Source organism: Spermophilus citellus (genome assembly GCF_964194105.1).
Source record: "Spermophilus citellus genome assembly, chromosome: 8".
Classification (NCBI taxonomy): domain Eukaryota; kingdom Metazoa; phylum Chordata; class Mammalia; order Rodentia; family Sciuridae; genus Spermophilus; species Spermophilus citellus.
The window spans coordinates 26,930,819-26,955,928 of record NC_138189.1 but is presented as its reverse complement, the minus strand read 5'-3'; the positions used below and the strand labels follow the sequence as shown (position 1 = coordinate 26,955,928).

Genomic DNA, 25,110 nt, shown 5'->3' with positions numbered 1-25,110 from the left:
AGCAAGGCAATTGTTAGCTGACTAAATAGATGAAACACATCCTAAATGAAATGAACTTCCTATAACAGGTGTCCCAGTTTAATCAGCTTAAAGAACTCATCCAAAACCTTTTGCCAATCTCATCATTATCTAGCTTTGCAATCTGCATTATTTCGATACTGTAATAATAGCTGTCTCTTGGGGGGTGAAGTTCATTAAAACTTTACAAGTTTTTATTGAGGGGTTTAAAAATGTTTCTAGATACTAGATCTCTGTTAATTTACAAAAGAAAAAGGCACAAACTGAGTATTTCCTTTATAAAGGAAAAAAATTCTGTAAAGATTGACAATCTTAGAACGTTTTGAATTGATCAAGGGTAGATGGAGAACTAGAAAGATGCATGTAGGAAATTAAGAGAAAAACTATGAAATACCAGTAAGCAGAGTGGTAATCATGTTTGTGAAAATGAAATGCAAAGGTAAGCTACTAATGAAAAAAGAAGGGCTGTATTTCCTGTCTCTGTGCCTCCTCTGACCTGCTGTCTTCTCTAACAAAGCTCCTTTGCAGAACTTAAGTTCTAACAAGTTCTTAAGCTATTATACTTAACCTGAGTAGTGACAGTTTAATGACATTATTTGCATCACACATAAGATCTATCAACAACCTGCTACTATGACCTCACAAGCTCTGCAATGAGTTATGAATATCTCTTGGTCATTGATGGAGAGTTTCTCCTTTTACAATTCAACTTTGACAACTCTCCAGATTTTGTTAATAGGGCATAGTAGTTCTTAGTAAATGTGAGGTACTTTTAATTCATCATTTAATTAATAAATAATAATTAACAATATTATTAATTAATGATTAATAAAGACTAAATTAGTTTAATTTACTGAAAGTTAAAATAATGAATTTTAGTGAACAACTATAATGTGTCAATCTCTGTGCTACACTATGAGGGAGAAATTATGAGCAAGACATAAACCAGCAATTAGGTAGGTTAGGAGGGCAGAGGCATGAAACCACCATTTATACTTCAGTTTGAAAATAATCAGAGTTAGGCCTAGCAAAAAAGCTCTGGAAGCAAAAGAAATGGACATCTACCCCAATCACATAGTCAGATGACTCTTTTTGAAATCCATAAATTGAGACCTATAATAGGAGGAACTTTGCGATAAAAAAAATAGAAGAAGAAATAAGATTAAGGACTTTACAGGTACAGTTCAAGAATATGCAAAAATATATGAGACTTGAGAGTAAGAATTTTCCAGGTACTCAGTATGCCTATTATTTTGATCAGCTTACCATTGCTATGAGAAAATGCATGAGATAATCAACTTAAAAAGAGGAAAGGTTTATTTGACTCATAGTTTCAGAGGTTTCAGTCCATGGTCACTTGTCCCCATTGTCTGTGTATGGGTCTATGGCATAACATTACATCCTGACAGGAGTGCTCCACAGAGGAGGTTTCACTTTATGACAGCCAGGAAGTGAATCAGAGAGAATGGGCAGAGGACCTTTGTGAGGGCATTTCCCAGTGGATAACTTACTTTCAGGAGGCCCCCCAACAGGAAGAGTCCCCAACTTACCAATAGCTCCATAGATAGATGATCGTGTTTTTAATGCATGGATTTAGGGGAAATGTTCAAGATCCAAACTGGTAGTATTATGGAATATAACAAGAAGGTAATAACTAATAGCTCTGAAATATAACAAGAAGGCAAAGGATATGAGAATATAGTGGGAGGAAAGAAAGATATGGCAGACATATGACTGGACTCTCAAAAACAAATTCAGATGTAGGTAAGATGAGACTGTATTCTTCCACAGGGAAAGATAAGCACAGATAATAGGAACTTTGGTGAGAATTGAACAAGGGGGTAGGGGTCAGCAGATAGCATGATTACAGTGGTTCAACAGGGAACATGTCTACCTCAGGCCAGCCATTTCCAGGAATTAATGGGTCACATTTGATTTGCATCTGAGTTCTTCTTAAATTTGTTGGTGAGCCAACGTTCAGAGGTCTAAACGAGAGAACCCTGAATAAAGTTTGGTCAAGTCAACAAATGGGTAGCAATGGACAGATGAACATTGATGGGATTCTAACTCCCTGCCTAGTAAATATTTTCCAGACCTTTCTCTTTGAAAACTGAGTCATACTCTTTTTGTCATATGTACCTCTCCAACTCTGAAAGCTCCATCTCTCATTCCCACAGTGCTACTGAAGGAGGGAGACAAAAATACACTCACATTACATAATGAATGAATGGGTCAGAGAAAAATGGGGGCTGATTCAGGAGGAAATAAAATGTTAATACCTTCAGAACACTTCCCCTTTCATTACCTGCTGCCAAGGTAACCTGCTTCCAGGGAACTGTTCCTCCTTGCAGAGAGTTGTAGGAGTTAATTAATGCCTCCTGGTTTGCTCCCTTCCTGCCTGGATCATTTCACCTTTGGCCCACCTTGTGGTCACTAGCCACGAAGGCAGGATGGGGGGAGGAGAGCAGGAGTACAAAAGAAATCTAAAATGTTAAGAGGGGCAGGGTACCCCCCTTCTTCGGACAGGTCTGGGGCCCCCGTCTCTGCAGAATAGTCAAACTCTGTTCTATCCTTTAAATAAAACTTGTTTTCTACACTTGCCTGGGTGTTTGTTTCTTAGGTGTTCAATCTTCACATCTGGAGAAACAGGACTTGGCCCTGATTGATTCTCATCACTGGTATCACTACTACACAAAGGAGTTTGACCTCTTGCTTCCAGGTTCTCCAATCTCATCAGTTCCACAAGTTTGCCTTAGAAATTGTGTCCTTAAAATTTGGGACATCCTCAAAAGCAACTTCCCTTCCATTCACCAACTGGCTTAATTTATTCTGCTCTGAGTCAGGCTTACTTGTTAGATTGCCAGCCTGACTTGAGTCCTGCCAGGAACATGCTTCTCCGTGGGTGTGTCTTATTCTATCATATTCTGAGTAGTTTGGCGTGACTGCAGGGACCCCACTTATGGCTGGTAAAACTATTGCAGGATTAGCATGATAATAACAGAACAAATTATTGTATGCATTGAAATGTGATCATACTTTATGTTTCTGATTTATATATTATATGGATTACAACTAAAAAGAAGATTCGGGAAAAGGCATGTTAGTCCAGAATTAAATTAGTTTATTTTATCTGTTAATGTAATCGTATCTTTAAATCTTATTTGCCACACAAATATGTATTTTGAGGTCACATTTTGTCTAATCCTCAGTTTATACCCAGGTCCACGTATTCAAATTTTGCTTAAGAAGTGAATAAAATTTACAACTTGCAATTTTCTTCTGAATTATTTCTTTAAAGAATTACATTTTAAAAGAAAGAGTACCTTGCAAAAACAAGCGATTTTTAAAAGTCTTATTTATTTTTTGTAATTCTAGCAAAGCTCATTGTGAGCAGAAAAATAATAATAGAATTATAGGCCATATTCTTTTAAAATCAGTTTTATTACTGCATGCTATGACTAAAGTAGGTTAACCAAATATTGCCTAGCAGAGGAAACTGCTTTAATGATCAAGTAAGGAAGGATTGTAATTATCTCTGAAAAACTTTTACATTATTCATTTGCTTAGCAAGCCACTATCTCCCTAGGAAAAAAAAAATATAATTTTATTTCAGTTTTTCACACTCCCTATCCCTAAAATTAAAAATTCCAGCTAGTCTGCTAGTTCAGTTAAACCTGATAAACATACAGATTAAACAAATAAAGATACACAAGCTAAATATCCATTTGTTGTAACTATGATTGAAAATGGCTGATTTTTTTTTTCCCCTAGCCTTTTTATTTGAACTACTTTAGGGTAAAAAAGTGAATCAAGCTTTTCACACTTCTATATCTGAAGGTGGTGAAAGTATTTGTTGGAGAACATCAGGAATGAAGAATCATTCTGAGGACAGAAGCCAGGGCAGAGCCATCACTTCTAAGGGCAGAAATAAAGATGAGGTCAGTTCTTGAGGGAGAGGGCAGAGCAGGCAACTGACCCACTGTGGAGGAGCAGAGAAGGCAAGACTTGCTGCTGCCTGCATCTCTACTGTAGCTGCTGGCTTTTCAAACCTCACTGTCAATACCAACTGGAAAGGAAGGATGAAGAAATGTGACAGAGGTGTTTTTAATATCATTTCACATTGCAGTGTTAATTGGGCTCATTTCTGACAGGATACTTATAGAGCCATTACTACAAGGTTTGTTACAAAAGATGTATAGCACAGCCTGGAGATTGTAGTTAACAATACCGTATTATATATTTGAAAATTGTCAAAAGGGTAGATCTTCAGAGTTCTTAGTATAAATAAATATATAAACAAATGGTAACTGTGTGAGATGATGATGTGTTAGCTAGCCTAATTGTGGTAATACTCTCATAATGTATGTCTTAATAAAAACATCAAACTGCACACTATATATATATATATATATATATATATATATATATATATATATACACACACACACACACACAATTCTTATGTAACATTTATACCTCAACAAAGCTGAACATAAACAAAAACAAAAAGAAATTTAATAGAGGCCATATAGCTCACATTTGTTCTCTGGTAGCTATATTTTTTTTAAAGAGAAACAGAATGATTTAACTTAATAAGATATTTTATGAAATCTCAAATATTACAAAATATTATCTTTTACCATATAATAAAAAATTAAGAAGTTATCTCATTACAAAAAGAAATTATGGAAAGATTTCCCCCCAGTTATGTATGTTGTTGTGATCCATTTGGAGGAGACTATAAAGACAACAGCTTAACAAAAAAATATAAAGGTAAGACATATTTACTATGCTACTAGTTAGTAAATTAATCACCTGACCCCAAATTTTCTGGAAGTCCAGTGTTTAATGACTCCTGTTTTCTTTCTTTTCTTTTCTTTTTTTTTTTTTTGGTTTTTATTATTGATCCTGCTTTTTTGTTTTGGTTTAATTTGCTCCTTGTATTTGCAAAGAAACACTTTTCAAACCCTGACAATTTGCTTCCTATAGTTTTTTCTCCTTAGGTTCTCTTAATCTCTTATCAAATTTAATTTTCTACTAAGATATTTCCAAAATATCAGAATTTTATCTTTGCAATTTCCAGTTATTTTGCATGAGTAACAGAACAAACATGTTAATTCGTTGATGAAATGAAGGTTTTTTTCAATTAAGGAAGGATTGTAATTATCTCTGAAAAACTGTGATTATTGAGATTTCTCAAAATATATGCATAATCTCAAAAATTATGGTTTCTCTAGTTTAGTTTTACTGTAAAGATCTTATTATGTCAAAGCATACTGTGGTTAAGGTATCACAGAATCTATCTCTTCTTAATAAATTCTATTTTTACTTTTAAAGTACATATTCAAAAACATGAAATTGATAAGTAATTTCTCAAGCAATGTGAAATTAATTGGTACAGTTCATTTATTGCTTCCTCTTTGGGGTTGTTTTCACCATTAGCTTATCTAATGCAGTTATAATTTAAAGTAGACAGTCTTCCAAAAGATATTGATAATATTTATTCTAATCTCATTGGAGACACAATGCAGCTGCTAAAGATTGTATCAATACAAAACAGAGATCTAGAGTAGTTTTATGGTGTATTTTTTTTTTTTTTAAATATTGTCCTCAATTCCCTTGGAAAGTTTAGTGGGCTGGGCAGAGGGGAGAGAAGAGAGAAGAGAGAAGAGAGAGGGAGAGACTGATTGATTCCTGAGTATGAGAGTAGAATTACTGAATTAGAATCTCTTGAGACTGGGCTCTGCAATTCTGCAATTTGCATTTTAAATAAGATGCTCAATTGATTCTTATGTGCTTTAATGTTTGAGAACCTCTAGTTAAAGAGAATATTCAGGGGCATCATTCAGCCATTTTTTTTCTACAGGTCCAGAGAGGGGGTTTAATTTAAGTAGGCAGCTGTAATTTGCAAAATGCATTTGAGTTAACAAAGACTGATAATTGATTCTGTGCTTACAGTACTTTAAGCACTTGCATAATCAAAGACTAAAGAATTGAAAGAAGATACCATGTGGGGTCTTCCCAGGAGAATTCCCAAAGCCTGTTACTTCCATTGGTTGCAGTAATATTTTTTTTAAAGTTTTATTTTTACATTCTCCATTCCTTATCACCTAATATAGTTAGTAACAACAACTATCTTAATATAGAATGGGAATTGTGTTTGCTCTATCAATAGTTTCCAGCTTGAGAGAGTATTGAGGCCTTGAGGCCTCTCTTCTGGGAGGGTAGGATGGGAGGCCTGGGAATTAAAACACATTCATATAAACTCATTTCATGGTACCTATTGCCTGTAAATTTAAAACATTTTTTCTTTTTTTTTTTTTTTATATACTGACACAGGTTTCACACAGTAAGGCCTAAAGGTCTTCTTACGTTTTCTTCTCATGATTGCTCTCATAAACCCTGTGTCTGCCTAGCCACAATAAGTTTTACCAGTCCTTACAGTATCTTTGTTACTTATTTTCTTAAAATATCTTTTAAAAAGCAAAAAATGAGGTACATTTAAACAATAATATCAATGCACAAATTGGAAAGAATGAAACAATTCTACATAATTTTAATGAGAAATAGTCCCCCAGGATGCTTTTCGCTTCCTAATGACAGGAAGCATCTACTTTGGATAATTTTTGCTTTGTTCTTTTTTGTTATACTTTTATTTCAGAGTAATATGATCATTCTATCTCCACCTTTTATACTTGAATAGATAACAATTTAGCATTTCTTTACAACTCCTTTTCCACCATCACACCTCCAATTCACCCATTTCTACAAAAATACTTTTGATTTTGTATATATTATTATATACATAGCTATTGTTTAAACAAAATTCTAGATAACAGGAGATCTCTAAATAAAAAGATCTATTTAGTTCTTACAGAGGCTAGAATGAAAAAGAAAACACTAGGTTGTCGGCAATTTCCTATAATTACCTAAAGCAGGGCTAGGTAGCAGTTGAATGATGAAATGGACACTGCCCTAACTCACTTGCAGCTAGGGTTCTTGATGCCATCCAGTACTGCCCAATAAGGTGCCATTGGAGATGAGATGATACACAGAATGAAGGAGTGTGGACCATTCTTGCACAGTGGTTACAGCTTATGGAAAGTTTTCTTTTTCTTTCTTTTTTTTTTAAGTTATAGATACATCTTTATTTTAAAATCTCATCTGCCAATTTAGCATTTTCCACCAACTCAGGGAGCAGAAACCTTCACAGGTTTCACAATCTTTTGCTTAGGCGCTGCCTTTGTGGGAGCCTTAGCAGCAGCCATTGCCGTCTTTTCAGATGTCTTCTTAGCCTTTTTTGCTTCCTTGACAGCCCTAATAGCTTGCTCTCGTTTGAGCCTTTCTAACTTCTGGTTTCTGATTCCTCTGGGCCATGATATCCGCAAAGGATGCACTAGTGATGGCCTTCTGAAATTTGACTGCCCGTTGAGTTCTCTTCTTTTGAATTTCTTCCAACTGGTCCTTTTTGTGCTTTCTTCTGTAAAGGACAGTCCAGTTTATCTGCCCAGGATTCCTCTTGGATAGGAAAGCCAATTCGCATTTTGCATTAAGAAATTGGAAAACCTTTCCGTGCGTCCTGGCATAGTGCCTCCCCTGTCCGGGGTATATCTTGTATCCACTAAAACTTCACAGCTCTACTCTATAACAAAAAGTGAAAACCCATTAAGGGGGCTGTTTACAGCAAGTTATTAGCCAGGCCCAGGACGTCGCAGAGGGGTTCTGTGCCAGGATAGAAGCAGATTGGACTTCAAGCTTTATTATGGGAAGTTTTCTACATCACGAGTGTTTACAGAGCTGCTCATTATTTTACTGTCTAGTCATTAGTTTTAGGATAGAGTAGTTGTGTGGGGGAAAAAAAATTAAGTAATGGCAAATGAATTCTCCTGACTTTTAGGTTGAAACCATTGAATTAAGGAAACAGATAATCATGACTGCTCCCAGAAGAGATATAAAATTAGGAGACCAAATAGTAAAGTGGAAAGTAATGTAGAATGTTAAAGCAGAAAGAAAGCCGAAATAAAAGTGGTAAGCAAAGGAAAGAAGGAAAGCAAAGACTGATGAACACTAGATCTGGCTGTGGTGCATGTGCTAGTAACCAGAAAATCCCTTAAATCCTCAAGCCTTAAAAAATTCACACTCTATGAAAGGGGCTCCTATTAATTGCCTTCAACCTAATTCTGCTTAAATTTGCCAAATAAGTAATTTCTCCAAGTGGAGGGAACTTGTAATATTAATGTGGACCCACAACTACCTTAAAAAATATGAAAAGAATTTGCCATCCCATATTTTTACATCAGAAATAATACAAATCTAGGATTCTACTGTATGGTTTTCTGATGATTCTGAGTGTACTGTGACACACAGTTGGCTATGGTTTGAGTATATCTCTCAAATCCATGTATTGGTAGCTCTATCTTCAATGCTGCAGTTCTGGGTAGTGGATTAAAGTGAGAGGTGATTGTTCATGTCCTTATTTATGGATTAATGTTTTCATGTTGGTCATAGGTTTGCCATCATGTATCCAGTTGTCATAAAAGAGAGTCCATACTCATTCTTTCTCTTTTATAAACCCTCACAGGTCCCATGGTTGAAGACAGCAACCAGGGAACATGACACTTTAAAGAAGACCCTCCAGAGAGGAGTTAAAGCATAGCATACTGCAGCATTAGAGTGAGAGCCCAGAGCCATGCATCATGTGCTCCTGCACCCACTAAAAATCCCAAGAAGGCACAACAAAGCACTCTCTGAGCATGCAACATCAGGTCCCTGGACTGATAAACAAGAACCAACTGGTGAGAAATCCATATCCACCCAAGAAATAGCTCCTATCACTGAGTACTTTAGGAGAATACAAAGCTGAATAGTGATGGGCATCTGCTCAAGGTCCCAAATGCTGATGAAATGCAAACCCAGAAATTTCAATTAGAATTTTTCTGCACCTCAGCATGGACCACTATAAATAGCTCCAATATCAATTTTGAAAATACATGTTATTCTTCACTTTGATTCAATAGTTATTCACCTAGCTTTCAATATTACATCCTAAAACAAACTGATTGTATTTATTTTATAGTTTTAAAGCATTAATTGAAATCCTTTTTTCCCTCTTTGTTTTCCAAACTTAGGTTTACCCTTGCTCCCCATGGCTCCTCTTTTACCTCTTTCATTACCTGCTATTGCATCAAACCATACCCATCAACCCGTTTTCATCTTTTACTTCTTTTCTCCATGGTTTATATTTCTCTCTTATATATTTTATTTTCATTCTCTTTCTCTTTTGCTCAAATTTTTCTCTCCTTCCATTTTTTGCCCTACAAAATATGCTACAGTAATTTTAGTATTTAGTTTCTCAGCCAACTCCAGAACATTGCTATATTTGTTTCCTGGATTAGAGAAACTTTATAAACAGTTGGAGTTTTTTGTTTGTTTGTTTGTTTGTTTTTTACTTTTCCTAGGACTACATGGATTTACTCTGAAGTGATTGTGATAAATAGGGTTTAATATTTTCTCTCAAAGTGGTGCTGATACTGGGAATAGCCAAAGAGACACAATGAGTAATATGAATATTTGTATATTTGCCCAGCCCACCAGAACTCTTGACAAAAAGCAAGCTCATTAAATAGTTTCTTGCATAAAAGTAGGTGTAATAATCATCACAGTAGATTGGTAGACATTCAAGCAGTTTGAAAAATCTGTGGGAAAAATCACACCAAATTGCCCACAGCACTTTGACAACTATTCTCCTAGCCACCACAGTGGAGAAAATGTTAGAGGAAAAAATATAGAAATAATAATATAATTTCAATGTTCATTGAGCTAAAAGAAGGTGTAAGGAATGAACTTAGAAAATATAGGAAGTGAAAAATTATTTCAAAAAATATAGAGATTCTAAAAAAAGAATTTAAAGAAATATTAGAAATGAATGATTCAATAAATTATGTTACAATTAAATGGAATACATCATTATATTAATTCTCTTTGAAGAAAGATTCTCAGACATTGAATGAAAAGTATATAATCTTGAAAATAAGTCAATAATAAATAAAGAAAAGATATTAACAGACCATGACAAGAATATTCAAGAAATATGGAGTGACTTTAAGAAACCAAATCTTAGAATCATTGGTATAGATGAAGGCTTTAAAAAAGAAATGAAAGGAATGCACAATATTTTCAATAAAATAGTATCAGAAAATTTTCCAAGATTTAAGAATGAAATGGAAATCCAAACACAAGAGAAATATAGAACCCCCAAATATGCAAACACAATCAATAAATGGGCTAAGGTACTGAACAGATACTTCACAGAGGAAATACAATGGATCAATAAATATGAAACAAAGTTTAATATCTCTAGCAATCAGATAAAGACAAATCAAAACTACTCTAAGATTTCACCTCAATTCAGTAATAATGGTAATTATCAAGAATACTAGCAACAATAAATGTTGGTGAGAATGTGGAGAAAAGGATGCACTCAAACATTGCTGGTGGGACTGCAAATTGTTGCAACCATTATGGAAAGTGCTATTGAGACTCCTCATAAATCTTGGAATGGAACCACCATTTGTCCCAGCTATTTATTTCCTTGGTTTATATCCAAAGGACTTAAAATCAGCATAGTACAGTAACACAGCCACATCAATGTATATAAAAGCTCAACTCACAATAGATAAACTATGGATTCAATCTAGGTTTCCTTCAAAAGTTGAATAGATAAGGAAAATGTGGTGTATATACACAAAGGAATATTACTTCAGCCTTAAAGAAGAATGAAATGATGTCATTTGCAGATAAATGGATGGAGCTGGAGAATATCATGCTAAGCAAAATAAGTCAATCCCCCTAATCCAAATCTTGAACATTTTCTCTGATATTCAGATGCTAATTCACTAAGGGGGTGGGAGGTTCAGAAGAATAAAGTTACTTTGGATTCAGCAGAGGGAAGTGAAGGAATGGGAAAGTGTATACAGATAGAAAGGACAGTAGAATGAACCTGACATTATTACCCTGTGTGCATGTATGAGCACATTGTCAGTGTGATTCTACATCATGTACACCAGAAGAATAAGAGTTTATACTCCTTTTAGGTCTGATGTATCAAAGTGCATTCTATTGCCATGTATAACTAATTAGAACAGCTTTTTAAAAAGGAAACATAATGAAAATCTATGATATACAGAATAAGAATAGAATTATAAATGCTGCAAGAGAAAAATAGCAAGTCACATTTACAAGTATATCTTTTTGGATTTCAATATACTTTCAACCCAGACCCTAAAAGCCGGAAGTAGCTTTGAATAATATATACCAAGTTCTGAAAGAAAATGTGGTCCAAACAAGATTCTTATTATCCTTCAGTATTGAAGATGAAATTAAAAACTTTTATGGAAAACAGAAATGGAAATAATTCATGACCATTGAGCCTACAATACAAAACATAATCAATGAAATATTCCATGCAGAATAATAAAAAATAAAAATGGAAACTAGCATGGTGATGAATCACAATAGAAGAGTAGTAAATTAAAGGAGAATCAAGTCTGAATTAAGCAATAGAAATAAATTAAAATGGCAGGAAATAAAAATTCTTAAATAAAAATGATCTAAATTCTCAAAATCAAAATTATAGATTAACAGATTAGATTAAAAACAAGACTTAACAGTGTGTTATTCACAATAAGACTCATTTTATAGACTTAAGGTGAAAGTATGGAAAAATGGAAACTGAAAACAAGCAGGGGTAGCTTCTCTTATAACAAAAGAAAAGTAGACTTCAAGTCAAAATAATCAGAAAAGACAAAGTCACTTTACACTGGTTATGGGAATAATCCAACAAGATGTGATTGTACATATTTATGCTACAAAGGTCTGTCTATATCAATCTCTTCTCAATATAAAAAACTGAATTGATCAAAACACAATAATACTCGGTGATTTCAACACACCTCTTTCACCATTTGACAGGACAAGTATGCATAAATTATGGAAAAATTCTTCAGAACTAAAAAGCACTATTAATCTACAGGACCTAACAGACAGCTGTAGAACATTTCATCCACAGACAACTGAATGCATTTTCTTTTCAGTGCCACAGTGGACTTTCTCTTGAATAAGTCATATTTTATGGCACAAAGTTAATCTTAGCAAATACAAAAGTATAGAGATAATTCCTAACAGCAGTCTATCAGGTCATAATGAAATAAAATCAGAAATAAACAACAATATCAAAAAAAAAGAAATGAATTTAACACCTGAAGATTAAATATCACACTTCTAAAGAAGGAAGGGATCATAGAAGAAATCAGAGGAGAAAAAAAAATTCTTAGAAATAAATGAGCATAGAGATCACACATCAAAATCACTGGCACAGTATGAAAGGAGTTCTAAGATGAAAATTCGCAGCATTAAATTCCTACATTAAAATAATAGAAAGATAACAAATAAATAATATAACATTGCATTTCAAGGCTATGGGAGGTACTATTCCAAAATAGGTAGAAAATAGAAAATAACTATAATCAGAAACAAAATAATGAAATTGAGAATAAAAAAATACAAGGGATCAGTGAAAAAAAGCATTGGTTCTTTGAAAAGACAAACAGAAGCAACAAAGCCTTAGCAATAGTAACCAAAAAAGTGAGAAGACCCAAGTCAACACAATTAGAATTGCAAAAGATATATCCCAACAAACACTTTTGAAATCCGGCGATCACTGAAAACACATTCCTTAGTAAACTAGAAATTTTTGAAGATACTGACAAATTTCTAGACACATATGACCAATCCCAATTGTACTATGAGGAAATAGAAAATGTAAACAGCCCAACATGAAGAAATGAAATTGATTAACAACTAAAAAGATTCCAACAAGGAAAACATAGGCCCAGATCGATTCTCAGCTGAGCTCAACCAGACCTTTAAAGGAAGATGTAATGCAAATTCTCAAGTTACTCTATGACATAGAAAAGTAGGAAACACTGCCAAGTTCATTCTATAAAGCCAGTAACATTCTGATACCAAAACCAAAGACAAATCAAAAAGAAAACTTCAGACCAACATCCCTGATGAACATTGATGCAAAATATCCTTAATAAAATATTGGCAGACTGCTTTAAAAAACACATTAAAATATAGTACACCATGATCTAGGGTGTGTTTCAACACAGGGATGCAAGGTTGGTTAACATATGCAAATTAATAAATGTAATTCACATGAGTTAGAGCAGGAATAACACGACTATTCTATTAAATGAAGAAAATACATTTGAAAAAGTTCAATGCCAGTTCATGTTGAAAACACTATAGAAAATAGGGATAGAGAGGACTTGCGTCAACATTTTAAAGGCTATATCCTATATATGACAAACACAAGGCCAACATCATAGTCAACGGAGTAAAGCTGTGCCGGAGTTTCCATCAGCCCAATAGAGTAGATTTCTTCTTGGAGGTGTGAACCAGCTGGGAAAATAAAAAAAAAGTCTGAATATAATCAGTAAGAAACAAAAGACAATGGGCAGAATATAGTTTTAAAAGCAGGGCTCCTGGTGGGTCTTTCAGCCCTGATAGCAACTGGAACTTAACAAGGAAAAGGGGCCCAAATCCTTGGGAGAAATACATCAAAAGATTTCAGTTTGGCAGGCTTCTTGAGGGTAAAGATGGGTAAACAAGTTTGGGGCTTTGCAAGTGAGTGCTAGACACTCAGGGCACCAAGTGGAATGCAGAAGTCTGTTGAAGTCCTAGGGGGCAGGCAGTAAGGAATAACCATACAAGGCAAGAGAGCTTTTCAAGGAAGCAGGGAGGTCGCTGTATAATGTTGCCAGTTGGAGACAACAGGTCTTGGGAGGCAAGTGGCCTTTGACTGAATGTGAGGCAATGTCAGCTGAAGGCTGAGTGAAGCCAAAGAGAGATGAGAGAAATTTACTTTTCTTTTAAATAGCTTAATCAAACTTGGAAGACCTTATACTAAAAGAAATTAGTATAATATGAAAGTAAGACTGTGTGATTCTGCTTACACGAGATATGTAAAGTAGTCACAAAGTCATAGAAGAGCTTAGAATAGTCATTACCTTGAGCTGGGGGGAAGCAGAAGTGGATAATCATTTACTTGGTATGAAGTTCCAATTATACAATATAATTTAGTCCTTGGTATCTGCTGTGTCACAGTGCCTAAGGTCACCAATTCTCCATTATGCATCTAAAAATTGATTAAGAAAGTACATCTCATATAAAGTATTCATACTCTAAAAGCAAAGCTAAAACAGGTGACACAAGGAAACTTTTAAAAGTCATTGGGTACATTAAATATATGCAATTGTTCATATCTATTATACCTCAGGAAAGCTATTGAAATTAGACAAAGACAGAAATTCAGGGGGATTCTGTATTATGTTGCAATGGGGCAGCACCTGGGGCCTGGATTAAGGTATAAAACAATATTTCTAAAAATTATCTGGGTCTTTACTGAGTGCAAGTAATGCCAATCCAAATAGAAGAATTAAAAAAAAAAAAGAAAAGAAAAGCACCATTTTAATTCTATACTTTTTTCCTCTTTGAATTTCATCCAACTATAGTAGTGAAGGTAGCATTGGGGATTTCCCTTCAGCCAAGCTTAGGACATGTGCATGGGAGATGCTCTGGATTTGCAGCCCTGAAGCCAGCATGCAGAGTGATTGGTACCTACTCTGCTCTCTTGTTGTACTTGCAGTTTTTATCGCCTTAGGCTGTACTTGCAATACTTTCTGGTACTCTGATTATCCTATATCAGCCATTGTTGCCCTACCTGATAGCCTTATTAAATTTGTCTTAAATACACATTTATCCTTTTAAAAAATCACAAACTATTCATAGAATCCTCACTAATTGTAGCCCCATGTTATAAACACCTAAAGCCTAACAGCAGGAAAGATGAATGAACTTTGGCATGTTCATGTCATGGAATGTTGCTTATCAATAAGAAAAAATTTGGAGTTGTAGCTCAGTGGTAAAGCATTTGCCTAACATGTGTAAGGCACTAGATCCAATTCTCTACACCACACACACACACAACAACAACAACAAAAAAAGATAGGAAAAAGAAAAAGAAATTAAAGAAATGAACAATTGATACATACTGGGTAATAAATCTCAGAAACATTCTCTTGAGCAGAAATGAGACACAAAACAATTTATTATGTGGCTGCATTTATGTTATTTTTGGCAAAAGAAGCACAATGCATTCTGTTGTCATATATAAATTTTAAAAAAAATTTAAAAAGTGACCATGGAAGTGGTGATGGTAGTAAATCACTAGGATCTCTAGGACATAAAACACTTTGGAGTGATGAAAGATTCTATAGCTTTTAAAAGTATGAGCATGTTTGTATATAATTGTCAAAATTCATCAAACTAGATATTTATGTTCCCTAAATTGATTTTAGAAAGTATGTTGAAGCCTACATCAAAAAAAAATGGTGAAATCAAACATTTTCATTTGAAAATTCCAGGGTTTAAGGATAGAAGTTTCAATAAAATAAAAATTAAAAAATAATAATAATAATAATAATAAACCTCTGAAGTGATATGGCATAGACTTTAGAATACTCAAAGTATTTGATCAATCTTACAAAAACAAGTCCTGGGCAATCAAGTGAGTGAGGAGTTAAATAGGACATGACTTGAAGGATGATTGAGAGGGAGGGAAGCCCATGTTGACACAAGAGACTGCCTAGAGTACACCAAGAGGGCATAGAGCATAAGGGGAGACTCATAATACTGTATATACTTGAGCAAGTAGCTACAAATCCTCTCTATTCCTTTCAAGTCAATATTAATAACTTGACTCTCAGATATGGTGATAGTACAGATTTTGCAATTCAGCAACCACAGTAAATTTTGCATTTGATTTTTGAAATATCAACCCTGTAACATTAATAACTAAGATTTTATTTTAGGACTGTCTTGAAAGCTTTCTGGTTCTTAGACTGTGACTTGAGCTAGACATTTTTTTCCTGTGAGTGCTCCCAGGCACTCAGGAAATTCTGACCACAGAATAGACTTCATAGTCTTTGCTATCATTGTACATTAAAGAGTAGCATCCATTGGACTCCCAAAGGAAGAGATTCAGATCTAGGCTGCATCTTGATTAACTGTTACTAAATTACATGATACAGATTATTTAACACCCTGTTTCTTGCTGGCAAATTTCACACCAATATGCTCAAATCCAAGCATATGAATAAAATAATCTCCGAATTTCTTTTCTTCAGTTGAGTTTCTAAGGACCATGCAAGTTCCTCATAACACTAGCATATCAGTCGAGTTCCAATCAAGAGAAAAAAAACACATATAAATTTGATCAAGGAAAGTTTAGTATAATCAATTATAAAATCTTAGCAAGGAGTAGCTATTATGGTAAAAAGAGGACTATAAAGAATTTAGGAAAGTATAGGAATAAAAAGCCACAACCTTTGGCACTGACACAGATCAGCTAAAGACGAAACAGATATGGATGATCATGTTCCCTGCCAAAGAATGAGAGGCAAACCTCCTTGTGTAAGTGAACTGGCTCACCAGTTCCCTTATAAAGTTCCCTTAGGTTCTGCAAAAAGGAAATAGTTTTCAGGTGCTGGAAGCAACTGCTCACACAGAAGCACTGCATTATGGACAAACCTACACTGCTGGCCACCATCTATTGTTGGCTGCTATGCCAAAAGTTGCATGCTGGAGCAAAGAACAGGAGCACACTGGAGCCAAGAACAGACCTCTTCATGCAGTATCCCTGCAGAGCCCTCTGTTAACAGAGTTTGGTGACATCATAACATTCTACAAAAGAAAGTGTTTACTAAGTTCAGCTTCATTATTACAGGTATGGAAGTGAAGGATAGAACTTGCAGGCATTAAGCTGGCAATCACTAGTGACGTTGGAATAGCCCTAGCCCAGATGTGCATCAGGACTGTCAGTGTATTTGGAAAGAATAACCACCTTTGCAATGAATTGCTTAATTTATAATTACTTCTTTGTGTCATTAGTTACAGAAAAACACAAATGACATATAAGTTCATTTATCATCTCAATTTCTTCTGTAAAAATATATTTTGCTAACACAATCTCCCAAATTCAAATGTGAGAATTTTGAGAATTTTGATTTGACAACACATTAAACAGCAAAATTATAGAGGAAGAAATAAGGCAGGTGTCTTAAGTGAAGGTGCCATCATATTCTTTTCTATTAATGAGAGAAGATTGTTGCTTTTAGACAACATAGTATAATTAGAGGATTCCTAACATTTTGGAGAAATTTCTGGGAAAATCATATTTCTCATACTAAATAAGAAACAATTTACTGAAGAATTATAAAACATGATAAAACCTAGACCCTTTATCAAAAAGACATGAATCTATGGGAGAGTAAAGGTAAATTTGGATTATTATATTCTAAATGACTGTATTAAAATAGATCAGTACCAGGTGACTTCATTTCAATATGGCATTAAGCTCTCTATAACATACATATAGATAGATAGATAGACAGACAAACAGAGTATTCAAAGAGTTGATATTATGGAAGACCTATGCATGCATGACTGATATGGAAAAAGGATAACTGCTTTCTTAAGCCCTACGGAGCTCTTTTCATTTTTAAGAATGTCCAACATTATTTGAGAGATCCATACAGTCCATCAGAGGATAATAATAATTAACATTTTTGATTGAATATTGTGTGTCAACTACTATTATTATAGTTTTATACATATTAATGCATTTAATACTTATAATAATTCAGTGAGTTTTTAAAAATGCAACACACACACACACACATACACATACACTCATTTACAAATAGGAATCTTGCAAATATCTGACATTCAAAAGTCAAACAGTTATGCAATGGCACAGAAATATCTTAAAACTAATTCTAAAATTTACTTATTTACTTTTGGTAACAGACTCTGAAACCAAGGGCTCCTTACCACTTAGCCATATCACTAGCCTTTTTTAATTTTTCTTTTTTTAAATTTTAAGACAGGGTCTTGCTAAGTTGCTTAGAGCCTCTCTAAGTTGCTGACACTAGCTTTGAACTTCTGATTCTCCTGCCTTAGCTTCCCAAGCCACTGGAAATATAGGTATTCACCACTGTGTCCAGCCAAAATATAATATTTGTATCATACTTTTTCTATAATAAAAAAGAATTGAACACAATGAAAACTTTAAGTTTATACTTTTGTTTGGATTATAAATTTCTTTTTTAAAATCCTGGAAGACCAGATCAACATCCCTTAGCACTAAATGGTTAGGAAAGTAAAGTTTTAACATCTGTGACAATATATTTTAGGCATATGGAAGTAATCCACTTTTCTCTATTCGTACCTATTTTTGAGAATTAAAATTTTGTGTGTAATAACTGGGGAGAAACCTGTGATTAGCATTTGCAGCATCGATAAACTGTCTAATTGCAAAGTCCTAATTTAGCCATTGCTGATTCTGTTAAAACTTTCTTTCACTTCCTGCAAATACAAATACATGTTCCACCAGAAAGAATTATTTAAAGTGGGATTCCAGAAAATAGTGTTAAAATTTTAGGGAATCAAAAAACATCCTTTAATTTCCCTTTGCAATTTGAAACAGATGGAAAATACGGATTCCCCATCATCAGGGAAATATATATAATATAAAAGGGTCTTTGGACTCTGAATGAGAGTATCCAGAGATGTGGAAATGAGTATGCACTGCATATGCTCCCAAACTCACTGTGGAAATCAGTCACTTCTCTTCTTGGGAAGAGTAATTGAGGGATTAGAGTAAATATTTCCCCCCAGGGAGTGTAAATTTTGTTCTCTCAATAGAAACCTCATATCAGACAATAAACCATTGCTGATCACCCTTAATCTTATTGTCTAACTTCAGATTCAGACTATGGAAAATAGGAGCAACTTACTCTAGAGTTACTAACAAATAATAAAACTTGTGTGCTCCCTTAGCAAAGAGGCATGAATAGACTCTGGGAAAAGAAAAAGAAAATATTGACTAATCTAACTTCCAATAGTTTTGGAATTTATTGCAAATCAATCTTCAGCCATGTTTTGTTCCCATCCTGTGAGGCTAATGCAATAATTTGGAGCTGTTTCATTAAAACAGATATACATGCTTTTATACAAAATGAGGGACAACATATTCCTCATAGAGGTGTGATACAAAGTTTGTTGTTGCTGCCTAGGGGGAAAATCCTGCATATTCAATATTGATCTTCTTTATTAGAGTGAAGGAGTCAAGGAATTCCCAGTAGGCTGATCCAGAGGGACCTGTATGCATTAGAGAAGATCCAAGACCTTTTATCATTAAGGGAGTTGGATTCTGCCATCTGTAGAAATTTTTGTCACAATATAAGATGCAAAATTGAGGACCACCAATGAGGAAAACAAAAAGATAGTTGATGTTTTCGAGAATACTAGTGAGAAAAGAATAAATTGAAATGCATATTAAGCCTCATTTTGCCCCAAATCACAGAAATATTGCATTGCATCCTCAGATTAAACCTAGTTTTTTACTCACAGCTTTTTTTTTCTCTTTGAGAATATTCCAAATGACAAATGAGGCAGCATACCGAGAACTTCTGCCTTTGAAACTTGAGAGAAGTTTAGAATATTAGTAACTCATCCAAGATCAGAATAAAGAACACAGTTGCATGAGAATTTCAGGAATGAATAGGGATTTTTGTTAGAAAATATGCAAATCGAATATGAACTTCTAAATCTCACCAACTTGGGATATATCCCACCTAATTATATTATTGATATAAAAAAAAAAAAAACTGTCCCTGAGCTTTCACAAGGAAACGTGGGTGAAAATGTTTGCAATGTTGTGCCCACAGTGTAGAAAAGATAAATATGAAAGTAGTGAAGAGTTCGTAATTCTGACCTGAAATGTTTTAGAGACAGATAGAGCACATTTTGCTCCTTATTTCTTGATGTTCAGGCTTTCTGTTCTGTGAGTGACAGAGTGAAACATCAAGGAAAGCAGCCATTCTCATTACTTAACACTCTTACTTTTTCCTCATTGAAGCCTTTTCAGTTGGATGATACAATTTCTTTATTGAATCACACAATACTATTCCCCTCCTTCACAATTACGTTCCGTTAACCCTGTAGCTATACCATTACACTGCCTGAGAGAAATGTTAATATGGGAATTGAAATTTTGAGAAGAATTTATGAACTAGTAGAAGAATATTGACAGTTTTCACCTTTGGAGCTTCCATTTTCTTGATCTTCCAACATGGAAGGTTACAAATTACTTAATCCCATTTCAACAAGATCTAAATTTTATTTTGTTTTCATAAGTATGAATTTCTGAATTCACAATAGAAAACTATGACTATTACAGATAGGGGGTAGCTATTTGTCTAAATCATTCAGAGTAAAGCAAGTATGATTTACTGTCTGGACTGCTGGCAATTGATGTCCAAGTTGAGAGTAAACTAGCTGGGAGAGAGTTCTAGCACTCTAGATTTTTTTTTAGGATAATTACAGTATTTCCAAGTCATATTTAATTTTAAATACTTCCACTGTGAGATACAGACACAACAGAAATAGTAAAACATTTTTTCTTTTGAAAAATATTCTAAATTTTTTCTCTTGAAAAACTTTCCTTTTCTAAAGCATATATATGTAAACCTTGCAGATACAATCAAGATCAGGAAATGCAATCTAAGCCCAGAGATAAAAAATATATATATATATTTCATTAATACTTCTCAGACATATGAATGTGTTTAAGATGTCCATGTGGGCTGGGGATGTGGCTCAAGAGGTAACGTGCTCGCTTGGCATGCGCGGGGTGCTGGGTTCAATCCTCAGCACCACATAAAAATAAAATAAAAGATGTCGTGTCCATCGAGAACTAAAAAAATACATATTAAAAAGTTCTCTCTCTCTCTCTCTCTCTCTCTCTCTCTCTCTCTCTCTCTCTCTCTCTTAAAAAAAGATGTCCATGTACCTGCCAATGCAAGTATAAAAACCTAGAGTATTTGAAGGGACATCTCTCTGCAGCGTCGTAATTGAAATATTATGTTCTGCATTAGGCGTTGAAATTTCTGAGAACTGAAATACTGATATGAAAGAATAACAAGAATTGGGTCTATAATTTCACAACACACATAGGTGTGTGGTTTAATAATGAAGAAATATTTTATAATAGCTAAGATTCTCCAGAATCAAACTGCCTTAACTATTTGATTTCCTAGCTGCAAGATATTGGGAAAATTAATTTATCTTCTATACTTTAGTCCCTTCTTGTCCAGAATGGGAATCATGGAACCTACTTAATAAATATGTTTTAGTGTTAAATGAGATATTTCTTATTTATTTGTTTGTTTGATTATTTATTTTATTTTTTATTGATTTTATTTTTTTTACATACACGACAGCAGTGGAATGCATTATAATTCTTATTGCATATATAGAGTGCAATTTTTGTATCTCTGTATATAAAGTATGTTCACACCAATTTATGCCTTTATACATGTACTTTGTTTTTTTGCATTATAATTCTTAATATACATATATACCATAATTTTTCATATCTCTGTTTGTATATAAAGTATGTCAATACCCAATTCAAATCTTCATACATGTACTTTGTATAAAATGTGCATCACATTTCACCTTCCTTGCTAATCCCTGCCCCCTCCCTTTCCCTCCCATCCCTCTTTCCTATCTAGAATTCATCTAATCCTCCCATGCTCTCCCTCCCTACCCCACTATGAGTCAACCTCCTTATATCAGAGAAAACATTTGGCATTTTTGGGGGTGGATTGGCTAATTTCACTTAGCATTATCTTCTCCAACGCCATCCATTTACCTGCAAATGCCATGTTTTTGTTCTTTTTTAATGATGAGTAAAATTCCATTGTGTATATATGCCATATTTTTTTATCCATTCATTCCACTGAAGGACATCTAGGTTGGCTCTACAGTTTGTTTATTGTGTATTGTGCTGCTATAAACATTGATGTGGCTGTGTCCCTGTAGTATGTTGTCTTTAAGTCCTCTGGGTATAGTCTGAGAAGAAAATGAGATATTTCTAATGTAACTCAAGACTATGCTTAACAGTGTATGACAGAGATACCAAATAACAGAGACTGAAACAAGCAAATGCATAATAAAGTTCATTTTCATATAGAACTTAGGAATTATGTGAAATCAAATAGTTTAGTACTAAAAAGGCAGTTTGCTTCATAAAGTACTTGTAATTCTGGGCTTTTTTTCTGAAGAACAAATCATAGTGTTAACGTGATTGTTCTTTCTCTTGTCATTCTGTGTACATATCATGTTTCAGACAGAAGAAAGAAAGAAAGGGCACAGATCTACTGTATTTCACTAAGGTCTCCAAATAGATCCATGAGACATTTGCCCAACCATATACATCCTGTCGGCCAAAGTTAAGTTTATCGAACAATTTTCTTCAAGAAAGCTAGCTTTGCCCAGCTAATAGTCAGGAGCTGAAACAAAGGAGAGCTATGAAGAAAATAGAGATGTTGAGAAAACTATTCTGTGCCATAATATTTCCTAACCCAAAATAAACTCTTAGTAAGTGTTGGACACTTAAATGCATACCTTAGGGGCTGGGGATGTGGCTCAAGCGGTAGCAGGCTCGCATGGCATGCGCGGGGTTCTGGGTTTGATCCTCAGCACCATATAAAAATAAAATAAAGATGTTGTGTCCACCAAAAACTAAAAAATAAATATTAAAATTTCTCTCTCTCTCTCAAAAAAAATGCATACCTTATAGCAACTGACATCGTTCTGTACTAATAGGTAGTGATTTCAACTATTTGAATCAGTCCATATAGCTAGGTACAATAATCAAACATGGTACATAATAGACAAAAAGCTCTCTCCGTCTCTTTCTGCCTCAGAGACATTAACAAAAAACAATTACTTTCTACCTGTAGTGATGGTCACATACTTATTTTTAGCATTGAAGATGGTTTTAAGGTAGAATATATTACATAGTAAATGGATGTACATGTGGGAACTGAACTGCTCTCTAAAAGTCAAACTGCATAGAGGAATTTTTTTTTTTTAGGAGAGAGAAATGAAAGTATTTTCAATCAGATGTTTCAAGGAGACCATCATGAGCAGAACTATAACTTAGTATAAGGATCCAAGTAGTCATTATTGCAGAAAATTGAGTTTAGAAGAATAGTCCATTAAAATGGATACTGATTTCCCCAGGTATAAGTACCCTGATGTCTCCTTTTGTCAGTGACAATAGTCTGTAGCCTAAAATAATATAATACACTTCTATCCAAGTACCGTTCTTTTCACAAGAATTTGATAATCATATTTTATTACCCAGAATACTTTGGCCTTTATATTTCACATTGCAGATTCAAATGACTGCTCCTCACCTGATGATTCCTTATTATCCTCAACCACTGCAGAGGAAGACAGAAAGAAGGATGTGATTAATGCTTTAGTCAATGAACTGTCACATAGCAGAAGAAAAGCACAGTGATTGTAAAGCAAACTGTTATTCCTGTCTCAGGCTTTCTATTCATTATTTATGTAAGATATTGGAACTCTGATAGGTTATTACTACTCAGAATTATTAAATGCTGTGAGTAGTGAGAAACAACGAGCCCAAGTTATGATACAGTTGTGTATATTGCTTAATATATAACTCATCATACATGCATCCCATAATGTAGAAGGCTATGAAGAATAAAAACAGCGAGAATGCAGTAAAATTTTAAAAATAAAAAGAGATTGCTAGCTGAGGCTAATTTTCCAAAATTCATATTTGAAAGTCAAGGGTTTTTATTTTAAAGATTTAGCATGCAAGTCATCTGCTGCTAGAAAATGGAAGAATGGGAACATTTCTAAAAAGTCATCACACAAAATTAGAGGCTTTTTGTATGAAAAGAAAAAAAAGAAGTGGCAGATTTCTGCATCTCTACATAGTACCACTTCAACTTTCAAGAACATATTTTAGGAAGAAATCAGTTTCCTTAATTAAGGACAGTGAGAACCTGAGAACAAGGGTAACACTTTCAAACCATAGACAAATAAAGTTAAGCAGCTGTATGTAACCTAGCTTCAAAAAAAACAAAGAGAAGAGCACCTGCAAGGACATCAGCTCTAATGCAGACTCCAGTCATGAAAACTTTTTCAGCACCAGAGATGACTAAGTATGAGCACTGTTCAAAAGGAAGTTGCTCATGAATGCTCAAATTAATTATATAGATTTGTTTTTGTGAGATCAAATGGTTGCCCGAATGAAAGTGAAAAGGGAACCAAGTACATAATTACTTCTAACATATATACACTCAAGAAATATCTCAATACTATGAATACCAAAGGTATTATTTTAAAATGTGTTTTGATATTCTGCTTACCTCTTGCCAATGTATTGAGCTAAACAATGGCATTATAGTTGCTGTAAATAATACTAAAAAATGATTATTCACCCCCAAGAAAGACCTAATGAGGCCTATTCTCTAGGAAGATGGGTATGTAGACACAGATTTTCTTTCCTTTTTTTATTATTGATTTTATTTTTCAAAATACATGTCAGTGGAATGCATTAGAATTCTTATTACACATATACAGCACAAATTTTCATATCTCTGTTTATATACAATGTATGTCCACACCAATTCATGTCTTTATACATGTAGTTTGGATAGTGATGCCCATCACATTTCACCATCATTGCTAACCCCCTCCCCCCTCTCTTCCCTTCCCACCCCTCTGCTTTATCTGAATTCATCTATTCCTCCCATGCTCCCCCTCCCTATCCCACTATGAGTCAGTCACCTAGATAGTCATTCTCATCAAAGTTTGACAACCATTCTTCACACTGTGGTGTATTCTATTGTCAAACTGATATTGTGTAATTTTAATTAAATCAATAGAAATCACTGTCATGCATAGCTTTTGTTTGTATAAGAGAACTACTGCTACAATAATACCACATAACATACTAATATACCACCTAAATATCTGCAGCTTTCTGCAGAAAACCTTTGTTTTTGTTTGCTTTTAGATATATCTGTGATTGGGGCATATTTGCCTTGATGTATGTATTGGCTTGATTTGGTTCATGAT

General features: G+C 34.2%; 1 pseudogene across 1 annotated transcript; it reads right to left on the bottom strand.

The window, feature by feature from the left end:
- Positions 1 to 7,206: 7,206 nt before the first annotated feature.
- On the bottom strand, positions 7,207 to 22,799 carry LOC308654290 (large ribosomal subunit protein eL24-like; annotated as a pseudogene). Its single transcript has 2 exons — positions 22,783 to 22,799; positions 7,207 to 7,645 (listed from the first exon to the last, which is right to left on the bottom strand). The product of its transcript is annotated as a large ribosomal subunit protein eL24-like (transcript).
- Between the last annotated feature and the right edge of the window lie 2,311 nt (positions 22,800 to 25,110).